A 12,724-nucleotide genomic window follows, 5' to 3' on the forward strand; every position below is an offset into this window, starting at 1 on the left:
TCCAAGGGACTTTCATGAGTCTTCTCCAACACCACAGTTCAAAAGCATCAATTCTTCGGCGCTCAGCTTTCTTAACAGTCCAACTCTCACATCCATACATGACCACTGGAAAAACCATAGCCTTGACTAGATGGACCTTTGTTGGCAAAGTAATGTCTCTGCTTTTTAATATGCTATCATTTAAGTTAGATATATTATAATCTTCAGAGATATGTATATATTTGCAGAAGAGAAAGCTATCTCAGAAAAGTTGAGTAATTTGTCCAAGACTACAGAGCAGTAATTGGCAGAGGCAAATTTCTAAGATAAGCTTGTTTTTTGTAGAGCCAATGAGTATATTCAGTACACATTATTCCATTCTGACACTCTCTCCACAATGCTCCAAATGAAGAACTTTTGATTTCTACTTTAAGTTAAATAGTTCTGGTGCTGCACTTTGTATTAGCCTTTGGATGCTAATAAGATTATCTTTCATTTTTCAGTCTAGTCACAGTCAGTATAAAGGCATACATTTGAGGTATTCACATTTTTTCTGTTGTCTAAGTTTCAATTGAGTCTACATTGTTTATGCTTTTCTCTTTGTGTGAGCTACCACAAACACAGTTAGAAACAAAGTAGCAATATAATTACTATAGAGCTTACAACTGTATTCATTCATTATGCTCAAAGTCCTTCAAGCTAGGCTTCAGCAATAAGTGAACTGAGAACCTCCAGTTGTACCAGTTGGCTTTTGAAGAGGCAGAGGAACCAGAGATCACATTGCCAACATTCCTTGGATTCTAGAGATAGCCAGGGAGTTCCAGAAAAACTACTCCTGCTTCATCTACTATGTTAAAACCTTTAACTGTGTGGATGACAATAAAATGTGGAACATTCTTAAAGAAATGGGAATAACAGACCACCTTATCCATCTCCTGAGAAACCTGTATGAGGGTCAAGAAGCAACAGTTAGAAACAGTTATGGAACAACTGACTGGTTCCAAATTGGTAAAGGAGCATGACAAGGCTGCTTATTGTCACTGAAGCCCCAATACTTTAGCACCTGATGGGAAGAGCCAACTCACTGGAAAAGACTCTGATGCTGGGAAAGATTGAAAGCTAAAGGAGAAAGGGAAGCAAAGAATGAGTTGGTTAGATAGCATCACTGACTCAATGGACATGAATCTGAGGAAACTCTGGGAGATAGTGGAGGACAGAGGAGCCTGGCATGCTGCAGTCTATGGGGTTGCAAAGAATCAGACATGACTTAGTGACTGAACAACAATAGCAGCCACTCTAATTGAAGAAAGTGAAAATGAACTAAAGAGCCTCTTGATGAGGGTGACCAAGTAGAGTAGAAAAGGAAGTTTGAAACTCAACATTCAAACAATTAAGATCATGGCATCCAGTCCCAACACTTTATGGCAAATAAAAAGGGGGGAAAAATAGAAGCAGTGACAGACTTTATTTTCCTGCGCTCCAAAAATCACTGAGGATGGTGACTGCAGCCAAGAAATTAAAAGATGTGTGCTCACTGGAAGGAAAACTATGATAAACCTAGACAGCGTATTAAAAACCAAAGACATCACTTTGCTGACAAAGGTCCTTATACATAAAGCTATGGTTTTTCCACTAGATATACATGAATATAAGAGTTGGACCATAAAGAAGGATAGTTTAGTCGCTAAGGTGTGTCCAATTTTTGTGACCCCATGGACTGTAGCCTGCCAGGCTCCTCTGTCCATGGAATTCTCTAGGCAAGAACACTGAAGTGGGTTGCCATTTCCTTCTCCATGGGACTTCCTGACCCAGGAATCAAACCTGGGTCTCCTGCATTGCAGGCAGATTCTTGAGGGAACTTCAAATAAGAATGAGCACTGAAGCACAGATGCTTTTGGACTGTCATGTTGCAGAAGACTTGGGAGCCTCTTGGACTGCAAGGAGATTAAACCAGTCAATCCTAAAGGAAATCAATCCTGAAAGTTCATTGGAAGGAGTGATGGTGAAGCTAAAGCTCCAATACATTGGCCACTTGATGGAAAGAGCTGATTCATTGGAAAAGAGCCTGATGCTTGGAAAGGTTGGAGGAGCAGGGGCTGGAAGACGATGAGTTGGTAAATAGCATCATCAACTCAATGGACAGCAATTCGAGCAAACTCTGGGAAATAGTTTGAGGAGCTTGGCATGGTGCATTCCACAGGGTTGCAAAGAGATTGACAGGACTTAGCAACTGAACAACAACAGGTCGACAGAGTAGCCATGTTGAGACACATCCTGTTGACATCACAAAGGAAAAGAGAACTCTGGAGTATGTGGTGAGCTAAGTCGCTTCAGTCGTGTCTGATTCTTTGCGACCCTATGGACTGTAGCCTGCCATTGGATTCTCCAGGCAAGAACACTGGAGTGGGTTGCCATACCCTCCTCCAGGAGATCTTCCCAACCCAGGAATCGAACCCAAGTCTCCTGTAGCCCCTGCATTGTTGGCAGATTCTTTACCACTGAGCCACTGGGGAAGCCCCTGGAGTATCTGGACCTAACAATTATGTGTTGGACCTGGAAGTGATAGATGCCACTTCAGCTCATTTTTATTGGTCAGAGAGTTTTGCACAATTGTGCTAAACTCAAGGACTAAGGGCATTATTGTTGTCAAATATCTGGCATATTTGTTGAGCATCACGAATGATTACCACAATAATGTATTAAATACTTCTGATAGCATAGCAATCTAAGGGGGATAATTCCCATTAATTCCTGTGCCCAGGTTTTCAGTTTGAGTGTCAAATACTAAAATAATAAGCTGGAAATCATTCCAGGAGGTAAATACTCAGAGAAATAAAAAGAAGCATGGTTAATTACCTTAGGCAGGGGCTTTGCAGACTTGTATTGCAGTCCTCCAACAAATTCAATGTTAGGTTAAGTAAGGGTATGGAAATTCAAAATTCTGTTCAAATCAACCACATTTCAGCTTTTTCCCATAATCTCACATAATGTGGTAGGTTTTCCTGAACAAAAATGTAAGATGATAGAGGGAAAAGAATCTGATATGATAAGTGATACATGTATTGCCATCAAATTTTCTGAGTAAAGTCGTTAAAGAACCAATATTAGTTTCAGGCAACTCATGAAAAATCAATAGTTCTTCCCCCACCAAGAGTGCACAACACTGAGATTATGAAGAAACAAACACTGATTTAAGCATGGAACAAACCAAAAGCCGCTGCTTTCTATTTGAGCTAAACCCAAGCCCCACTCCATGCTCAGAATCAGCACGTGCTTCTAGCAATGAACAAGAAACTCAGCCAGTGATCCTCAGCCCACTATGCTAGAGTCTCCTTCTCTTCTGGAATTCCAATTTATCTCATCCTCATCACTCCAAAAGCCTCTGAAAGCTTTAATAATGACTTTTGTAATTGACTCTTTTTTTTTTTTTCTTTCCTGGTGTTTGGGAGTGTGCTGCCACAACTAATTACATCCTATCCAGAAAGGAAATCTTACAATAAAAATTTTAAAATGATTTGTTCATTTTATACACAATGAAAGTTTCTGTTTCCTAAGGCTTTGTCCCCTTTTGTGAAAATAGAGCATTGCATCATAATCTGGTGGCTAAATATTTGCTCTTTTGACATATTTGCCGACAAGCAGTACAGAAGAGTTCCCTTCCAAACAAAGTGGAAAGCAAGTGAATATTCACAGAATAAGAATGCAAGTAAGTGATTGAATTAAATCACTTTCCTTAGTTTGGAGCCTGAGCTTCATTTCTGAATTCTGCGTAACTACTGAGGTGTAAGGAACCTTACTCAGAGTTGGTGTCTTTTTGATATATGCATTCTGTGTCACTGAGAGGAGGAAACTGTAGCTCTCTGATTTCTCACCATAAGGCTTTTTGAATATTTTCCTTGGTGTTCCAAGTGTGCTAAAGTTTTAATTAGAAAATGTGAGGATTTTGATCTGTCAAGAAAATCTATATACATAAGAGATCATAAGCAAAACTCTGTAGTTTAGTGATCTGATTCTGGTAATGTCAAAATTCAAAATCCAATTTCAGACTCAGTATATATTGCGTTTTGGAGCCTTACTGGTGTCAGCCAAGGGTATAATTTATTCTCTTTGTGAAATGTTTTACTTCCATGCCCTTAAGCCTATGAGGGTTTTATTAGGATATAATTTAAATATCATGCAATTATTCCTTTTATCTAAACAGCTATATAGCTTTTTGTGTATTTATAACACCATGAAATCATCACCAGCATTACATTTTAGAAAATTTCATTACTCCCCAAAGAAATCCTGTATCCATTGATGGCCATTCCCCATTTCTTCCTCTTCCCAGCCCCTGATAACCACTATTCTACTTTCTCTCTCTCTTTTCCTATTTCAGAAAAACCTTGTTTCACTTAATATAAATGAAAGCATACACTATGTGATCTTTTGTGCCGCTTTCACTTAGCATAACATTTTCAAGGTCCATAGTGCGGCCAGATATATCAATATTTCATTACTTTTTGTTCCTGAATACTATTTTTGCAAGGATATTGTGCATTTTTTTTCATCCACTCATCAGTTGATAAAGCCTTGGGTTGTTTTCTTATTTGGCTACTAAGAATAAGGCAGCTATGAGCATTCATGTGTGTGTTTCGTGTGGGAAAATGGGTTCATTTTTCTTGGTTATAGACCTAGGATTAGAATGGTGGGATCATGTCATTGATTTGCTTTATTTCATATCAAGATCCTTTTTTTTTGTTGTTGTTAAATCTCTACTCCTTAGTAATCCACTGTGCTTCAAGCATCTTATTGAAATGAAGACAATATAGTAGGAAAACTAAAAACTATGTCTATTATTGATATAATTGATCTGGATAAACAAATTGTGAGAAAATATTTCAAATTTGGAAATACATTTCCCCCATTTCCAAAAGCACATGCCACTTTTGATACTATGCTGGGACATTTGTTGAAGAATGAATGATTGAAAGATATTTTACATCTATAGAAAAGTGCACCTATGTTTTATTTTGTATTTATTATTGATTTCATGCAGATTTTTGTGTTTAGACACTGTGAAGTTAAAATGTTAACTTGCATATTTCTGTCTGGTAGAAAAAAAATCATCCCTTAAATTATGATTTATTGCCCTATTAGACATTGACTATTTTTGTATATACCCTAATAATATTATCTTTTCACTCTTTTTTCTCCAAGATGTTTATAGTTCCTCAAAATATTTTTTGAACCAGACGTCATCTTACTTGTTTCTTCCTCAATTATTAGAACATATTGGCACATATTTTAATATTATATAAATTATAATTTATATCTTTAAATTTGAAAGATATACTTAGAATACATTATATAATGAAGATTCTAAACTGATCCTAAATGCCAATCTATATCTAATAGCATTTTTAAATTTATGAGAGTAAAATAAATGTTTTCCTTCTATTTTACAAGACTTTATTCTTCTTTCTCACATTAATAATATATTTCTCAAAGAATATTTTAGGGGAGAATAGAGAGAAAGAGCTAGGAGAGAATTAGAATCATATCTCATTATTAATGCTTCACTATAAAAGAGGTTCCAAAACTGAGTACTAAACTGCTGGAACCAGAAATAAAGAATTTAGATCCAGGTACAGATCAGTCACTGGTTGGTCCATGGCTCAGAAAATGTCACTAGGATGAGATTTTAAGTTATCTGTTTTCAGTTTTGCCTCTTGTATCTTGGACTCTAAACATGAGTGAGCAATGTATGCAGCAGTTTTCCTCCACATTTTTTAGGGTAAAGACTAGAGAAACAGCACCTATTTCTGCCACAAAATTTCAGGAAAATGTCTCAGTGCAACAAGTCAACCTTGATAAGGTCATATGCCTTTTGAACTTATTTCATATTCCTTGGCAGCATACTTCATTAAAAGCTTTCATGTGGTTTGTGAGTTGTTGAAGAAATAATTCCTTACAGGAAATTTAGAACAGATACTCAAAAAATGGAAAAGGGAAATGGCTATAAAACAAGACATTGCAACTATCAAGGAAAATTTTAATTTTTGAGAAATGAGGTTTTTTTTTTTTTTGTAATGATATATTATTAGAGACACTTTTGTCAAAAAATCAATAAATAAAACAATGTTGAAATTCATATGAAATTGAAAAAGACCCCAATAGACAAAGCAATCCTGAGAAAAAAGAGTAACCCACAGGCATCACACTTTCTGATTTCAAGTAATAGTATAAAACTATAGTAATCAAGGTCATATGGTACAGGTATAAAAACAGACACATGAACCAACAGAACACAATCAGAATCCCAGAAATAAACTCATGTATATATGGTCAACTAATATTTCACAATGGAGCCAAAAACACTCAATGGAAAAAGATAGTCTTTTAAATAATTCTTCCTGAAGAAATGAATATTCTCATGCAAAAGAATAAAAATAGACCCCAATCTTATTTCACTACAAAAATTAACTGGGAATGGGTTAAAGACTTTGATGTATGACCTGAAACCATAAATTTCCTAGAAGAAAACATGGTAGAAATTTTCTTAATACGGATCCTGACAATGATTTTTTTTAAATTAACACCATAAGCATAAGCAACAAAATTAAAAAATAAACAAGGGGGACTAATTCAAACAAAAAAGACCATGCATAGAAAAAGAAATGATCCACAAAATGAGAAGGCGACTCATAGATGAGAGATAATACTTGTAAACCCTATATCTGATTCAGGGTTATGATCCAAAATGTCTAAGGAACTCAAATACAATTCAGTACAAAAAATCAATTTTATAAAATTAGCAAAGGATCTGAATATAGAATTTTTTTCCAAAGAAGATATTCAAGTGGCTAACAAGTACATAAAAAGATGTTCACCATTGCTAATCAGGGAAATGCAAATTAAAACCACAGTGAGATATTAGGTTGGTGGAAAAATAATTTCAGTCTTGCATTGTTGACCTTTGCCATTTGATATTGGAATACATTCTTAAATAAATGTGGTTATGATATACATCATTTTAATATGTATTTCTTGCTTTATTTTGTGCTAATGAATTATTACTGCTATTTATTTTTATTTATTTTATTTTATTTTTTTTTTGCCCGACCACGCTAATGAATTATTACTGCACATTTCCATTTTATGTATATTTTAGACAATGGAAATAATGTTAGACAAAAAGCAAATTCTAGTGATTTTCTTATTTGAGTTCAAAATAGCTCATAAAGCAATGGAGACAACTCACAACATCAACAATGCATTTGGCCCAGGAACTACTAATGAACGTACAGTGTAGAGGAGGTTCAAGAAGTTTTGCAAAGGAGGCTAGAGCCTTGAAGATGAGCAGCACAGTAACTGACCTTCAGAAGTTGATAATGACCAACAGAGAGGACCATGAAGCTGATCGTCTTACCACTACACAAGAAGTTGCCTAAGAATTCTACATCGACCATTCTACAGTTGTTCTGCATTTGAAGCAAATTGTAAAGGTTGAAAAGCTCAATAAGTGGGTGCCTTATTGTGAGCTGACTGCAAGTCAAAACAATCATTTTAAAATGTCATCTTCTTTTATTCTATGCAGCAAAAAAAGAACGATTTCTGTATTAAATTGTGACACGCAACAAAAAGTGAATTTTATACAATAACCAGCAATGACCAGCTCAGTGGCTGGACTGAGAAGAAGCTCCAAGGCAGTTTCCAAAGCCAAACTTGCACCAAAAATGAGTCCTGGTCACTGTTTAGTGGTCTGCTGCCCATCTGATCCACTACAGCTTTCTGAATCCTGGTGAAACCATTATATCTGAGAAGTATGCTCAGAAAATCAATGAGAAGCACTGAAAACTGCAACACTTGCAGCCAGCATTGGTCAACAGAAAGGGCCCAATTTTTCTTCACAACAATGCCTAACCACATGTTGCACAACCAATGCTTTAAAAGTTGAACCAATTGGGCTACAAGGTTTTGCTTCATTTGGCATATTCATCTGACCTCTTGCCAACTGACTACCATTTCTTCAAGCATCTCCATGACTTTTTGCAGGAAAAATGCTTCCACAACCAGCAGGATGCAGAAAATGTTTTCCAAGATTTTTATGCCACAGGAATAAACTTATTTTTCATTGGCAAAAAATGTGTTGATTGTAACTTTGTGCAATGATGAGTGTTAACTAGAGTTCTTGTGGTGTTCATTTCACAATGTTGTTGTTTGCATCCTAAGCCACTTCAGTCACGTCCAACTCTGTACGACCCATGGACGATAGCCTGCCAGGCTCCTCTGTCCATGTGATTCTCCAGGCAAGAATATTGAAGTGAGTGTTGTAGTTTAGCTGCTAGGTTGTGTCCAACTCTTTTGTGACCCCTTGGACTGTAGCCTGTCAGTCTCCTCTGTTCATGGGATTTCCCAGGCAAGAATACTGGAGTGGGTTGTCATTTCCTTCTCCAGGGGACTTTCCCAACCCAGGGACTGAACCCATGTCTTTTCCATTGCAGGCTAATTCTTTATCACTGAGCCAGCTGGGAAGCCTTCATTTCACAATAGCACACATATAAAATCATTATATCATATATTTGTGATAAAGGAAAATGATTTTAAGGCAGGACAAGAAAAATTTAATACAAAATTTACTCTGTTATTTGTGATAATACTCCATCCCCTCCTTCAGTTTATCTGCATTATACATTAACTAGATCCCCCTTAGAAGATACAGAAATGCCTACTCACAAAAAAAAATGAAACAAAAAACTTCCTCCTGCTGCCAGAAAGTTAATGCCTCAGGAGATAATACTCCTTCCTTAATCCTTTTGGAGAAGGCAATGGCACCCCACTCCAGTACTCTTGCCTGGAAAATCCCATGGACCGAGGAGCCTGGTGGGCTGCAGTCCATGGGGTCGCTAGGAGTCGAACACGACTGAGCGACTTCACTTTCACTTTTCACTTTCATGCATTGGAGAAGGAAATGGAAACCCACTCCAGTGTTCTTGCCTGGAGAATCCCAGGGACAGAGGAGCCTGGTGGGCTGCTGTCTATAGGGTGGCACAGAGTCAGGGCCGCAGTGACACACCACTTGCCTTGTTGGCCTATGTGAACTGTCAATATTACTCTGATGTATAACCCTATGATGTATAACCCTTTATATCAAAAACCTATACAAATATGTTTTTTACTTCTAATGGGCAGAAATTTCCTCAGTGCTTTCTGAAAGACATCTTCTGGGTTATAATCCTAAATTTGACTTAAGATTTTCAATCTATTTTGTATACTGGCTATTGATTAATTTTTCACTGACACCTGAAATTAATGCAGTGTTTCATGTTAAATATATCTTTAAAACATCAAACTGAATATAAACAGGGAACTGCTTCCTCAAAGATATTTTAGGCAAAATCATCCTTAATACAATTATATATAAAAGATCAATTATGCAAAAGGAAAAACAAAAGGGTAAACAGATGTGCTAAAATAGAGAAAAAAAAAATGTACTCAGGGTTACATCTCACTAGTGGACCTCTAATGCAATTATGAATAGAACACTGCCAACAAGAAAAAGGGGCTTCCCTGGTGGCTCAGACAGTGAAGAATCTGCCTACAATGTGGGAGGCCTGGGTTCAATCCCTGGTTTGGGAAGATCCCCTGGAGGAGGGCATGGCAACCCACTCCAGTATTCTTGCCTGGAGAATCCCATGGGCAGAGGAGCCTGGTAAGCTACAGTCCATGGGTTTGCAAAGAGTCAGACACGACTGAGCAACCAAACAGGAGCAGGAGGAATAAGAAAAAATGCAATTAGATTAAAAGTTTATAAACATAGTCCTTTACAGAAAAATCGTAATTTTCTTTTCCCTTTTCTAAGACAAGAACAGATGAAAACAAGATATATTTATTTTTTAGTTTCATGCTCACCACACGTCAATCCCTACAACCAGCCAACCAAGTCTAGATAGGATGCAAAAAAAAAAAAAAAAGCCTGAGAAAAAGATTAATCAGAAAGAAAGCAGGCTGTAAAAAAAGAGATGTAAACAAGAAAGAAGTAAACCAAGGTTATAGAAAGTAAGCACACTGTAAGGTTTGGGTTTTTCCAGATTTTTTTTTTTTTAATTTAAAAGCATCAAGCAGGTTTTACTCATAAATAGAGAGAATATTCCTTCTCTGATATGTGTTCAGTACTCAATCATATAAAACAAACACAAAAAGATAAACATTGTATTTTCTTCAGTCAAAACAATTTAGCAATGACCATGTGAGATTTCACTTAAAAATCTTTTCTAAATTTTCATACAATCAGATAAATATTTACACTATACATATGAAATAAGAATCATTCTTACATGCAAATTTCTTTTGCCTAAAACCTTGCTGTAATACTCATCCCATTGTGGAAATACATAATATGAATAAGTCATATCACTCATTGTATACAATAACCAATTCACCAGTCTCTGTATGAAAGTTATGTTGTCTGTCAGTCTTGATGCACTTACAGGAACATATGAAAATGGCATAGAAGTCCAGAACACAATTGCTCAGTGACATTCCCAAAGGAAACCCGGAAAGATTTATATATAGGGAATGTTGAGGAGCTCAGCCACCAACTCCCCACAAAAATTTAAAGGATCAGCAATACAGATATCAAACTTAGCTGCCTGTAGCCTGTTAGGTAACTCCTATTTGTGATAGCACTATCACATAATCTGTTGGCTTTTGCTAATAAAGTATTCATCAGTTTTTCAGGTTTACTTGCATTTTTTTCAAGTCCCACAGTGAGAGTTTGGGCAGTTCAAAAGAAACTGCATAGAGATCAGTATTGAGCTCTTCCATGAGAGTTTGTTTAGTTACTGGCCGTTGGATAGTCTCTACATTAAAAGGAATCTTGGTATGATCCATCAGAAGGCTTGGTGAAGGTACAAGAAAGGGTATCTCCTGTCCAGGAAGGTGGAGTTCTACCAGAATAACTTTTAATCCAATCAACTAAAATTCTCAGGCCTTCCAGTACTTTCCCCATCCTTCCAGAGTCAAAGTGAAAAGTGAAAGTTGCTCAATCATATCTGATTCTTTGCAATCCCATGGAATATACAGTCCATGGAATTCTCCAAGCCAGAATACTAGAGTGGGTAGCCTTTCCCTTCTCCAGGGGATCTTCCCAACTCAGGGATCAAACCCAAGTCTCCCGCATTGCGGGCAGATTCTTTATGAGCTGAGCCACAAAGGAAGCCCAAGAATACTGGAGTGCATAGCCTTTCCCTGATCCAGCAGATCTTCCTAACTCAGGAATTGAACCAGGGTCTCCTGCATTGCAGGTGGATTCTTTACCAACTGAGTTAGGAGGGAAGCCTTCCAGGGTCAAAGAGACATAGAATCAGCGTTAAAAGGACACAGAAGTCTTTCACAGTCTTCATGACTAATTCTTGCTCAAACTAAATTTGGGCTTAAGCCAAGTGTGTGAAATTCACAATTCAAAGTTTCTTAACCCTCCCAATGTTTATAGTAGGTTGGGCTGAACTTTGAATTGTGTACTTTGCAATAAAGACTAAAATGAAATGCAGCTGTTACTGATTGGAAAAATGTTGATTAAAGTCAATAAAAAATAAATAAGAGAAAAAAAAAAACTCAGAAGAAGAGTTTATAAGTTTCAGAGAATATCAAAAGAAAGGGCTTAAAGTTAAACATAAACCCATAATAACTTTTAAATAACGTTAAGAAAATTCATCATCAGGTATGCATATTTAATTAAAGCTGGATGTCTGGGATCTTTTTCTCTGGCTTTATTTAAATGTTCATTTGATCAGAATTGTAAAAATCTCTTTGGCATTTCTCTTAATGATAATTATGCTAGATATTCTACATAGAAAAGAGAATATCACTTACTGCCATAAGGAAAGAATATGCTCACTTTAAGAGGTGTTAAGGCAAAGACACTTTCAAATAAATATTTTGATGTTAAATAAAGTGCTATTTTCACTAAATCACATATATCTTTATGAAAAAAGATAAATATATCTTTTTACTATAGCTGTAGATATAAAGTTCAGATTCTAGGTCTGATTCACATTATGTTGTGAAGAGATATCTCACAGTGGAAAAGGTATGTCATAAAGGTATCTTTGTAATTTTATCCTTCATTCCAGGGTATCTGCTTCTATTTCCTTTACTTTCTGTTTGAAGATATTTCTTATAATGTAGAATTCCTTTTTTTTTTTTTTTTTGGCTTGGATTTTACACGTGGAAGCCATGATCTGGTGTAAAAATGGATTCAGTGATATTTAGGGCAATAACTTCATCTATAACTTTTTTGCTTAAAAAGTTAACTTTCTTCAAGTGGATAATCAATAAGAGTATGTGATGATAATAGTATCATCTTAAGAATAATTGGCTAATAATGAAAATATAATTCAGTAATTATCACGAGATAAAATTATGAAAGAACTGTGAAGAAATAAAACACCTCATTTCATACAAAGGAAACCCTATAGGAATATTCAGGCTTCCCAGGTGGCACTATTGGTAAAGAAGCCTCCTGTCAGTGTAGAAGACATAAGAGACATGGGTTTGATCCCTAGGTCAGAACAATCCCCTGAGGGAGGGCATGACAACCCATTTCAGGATACTTTCCTGGAGAATCACATGGACAGAGGAGTCTTGAGGGCTATGGTCCATAGCGTCATACAGATTCGGACATGACTGAAGTTTTATAGCATGCATACACAGGGATATTACTGACTTTTTTAGAAAAAAGTCCAGGCCAAGACAGAGTTGG

The 12,724-nt window shown here is 36.4% G+C and overlaps 2 pseudogenes; both read right to left on the bottom strand.

The window, feature by feature from the left end:
* LOC102283221 (UDP-glucuronosyltransferase 2A1-like) overlaps positions 1-12,724 on the bottom strand; it is a 39,616-nt pseudogene that overhangs the window by 6,612 nt on the left and 20,280 nt on the right.
* LOC106701151 (UDP-glucuronosyltransferase 2C1-like) lies at positions 780-11,366 on the bottom strand (annotated as a pseudogene).

The sequence above is a fragment of the Bos mutus genome, chromosome 6, assembly GCF_027580195.1.
Source record: "Bos mutus isolate GX-2022 chromosome 6, NWIPB_WYAK_1.1, whole genome shotgun sequence".
Taxonomy (NCBI): Eukaryota; Metazoa; Chordata; class Mammalia; order Artiodactyla; family Bovidae; genus Bos; species Bos mutus.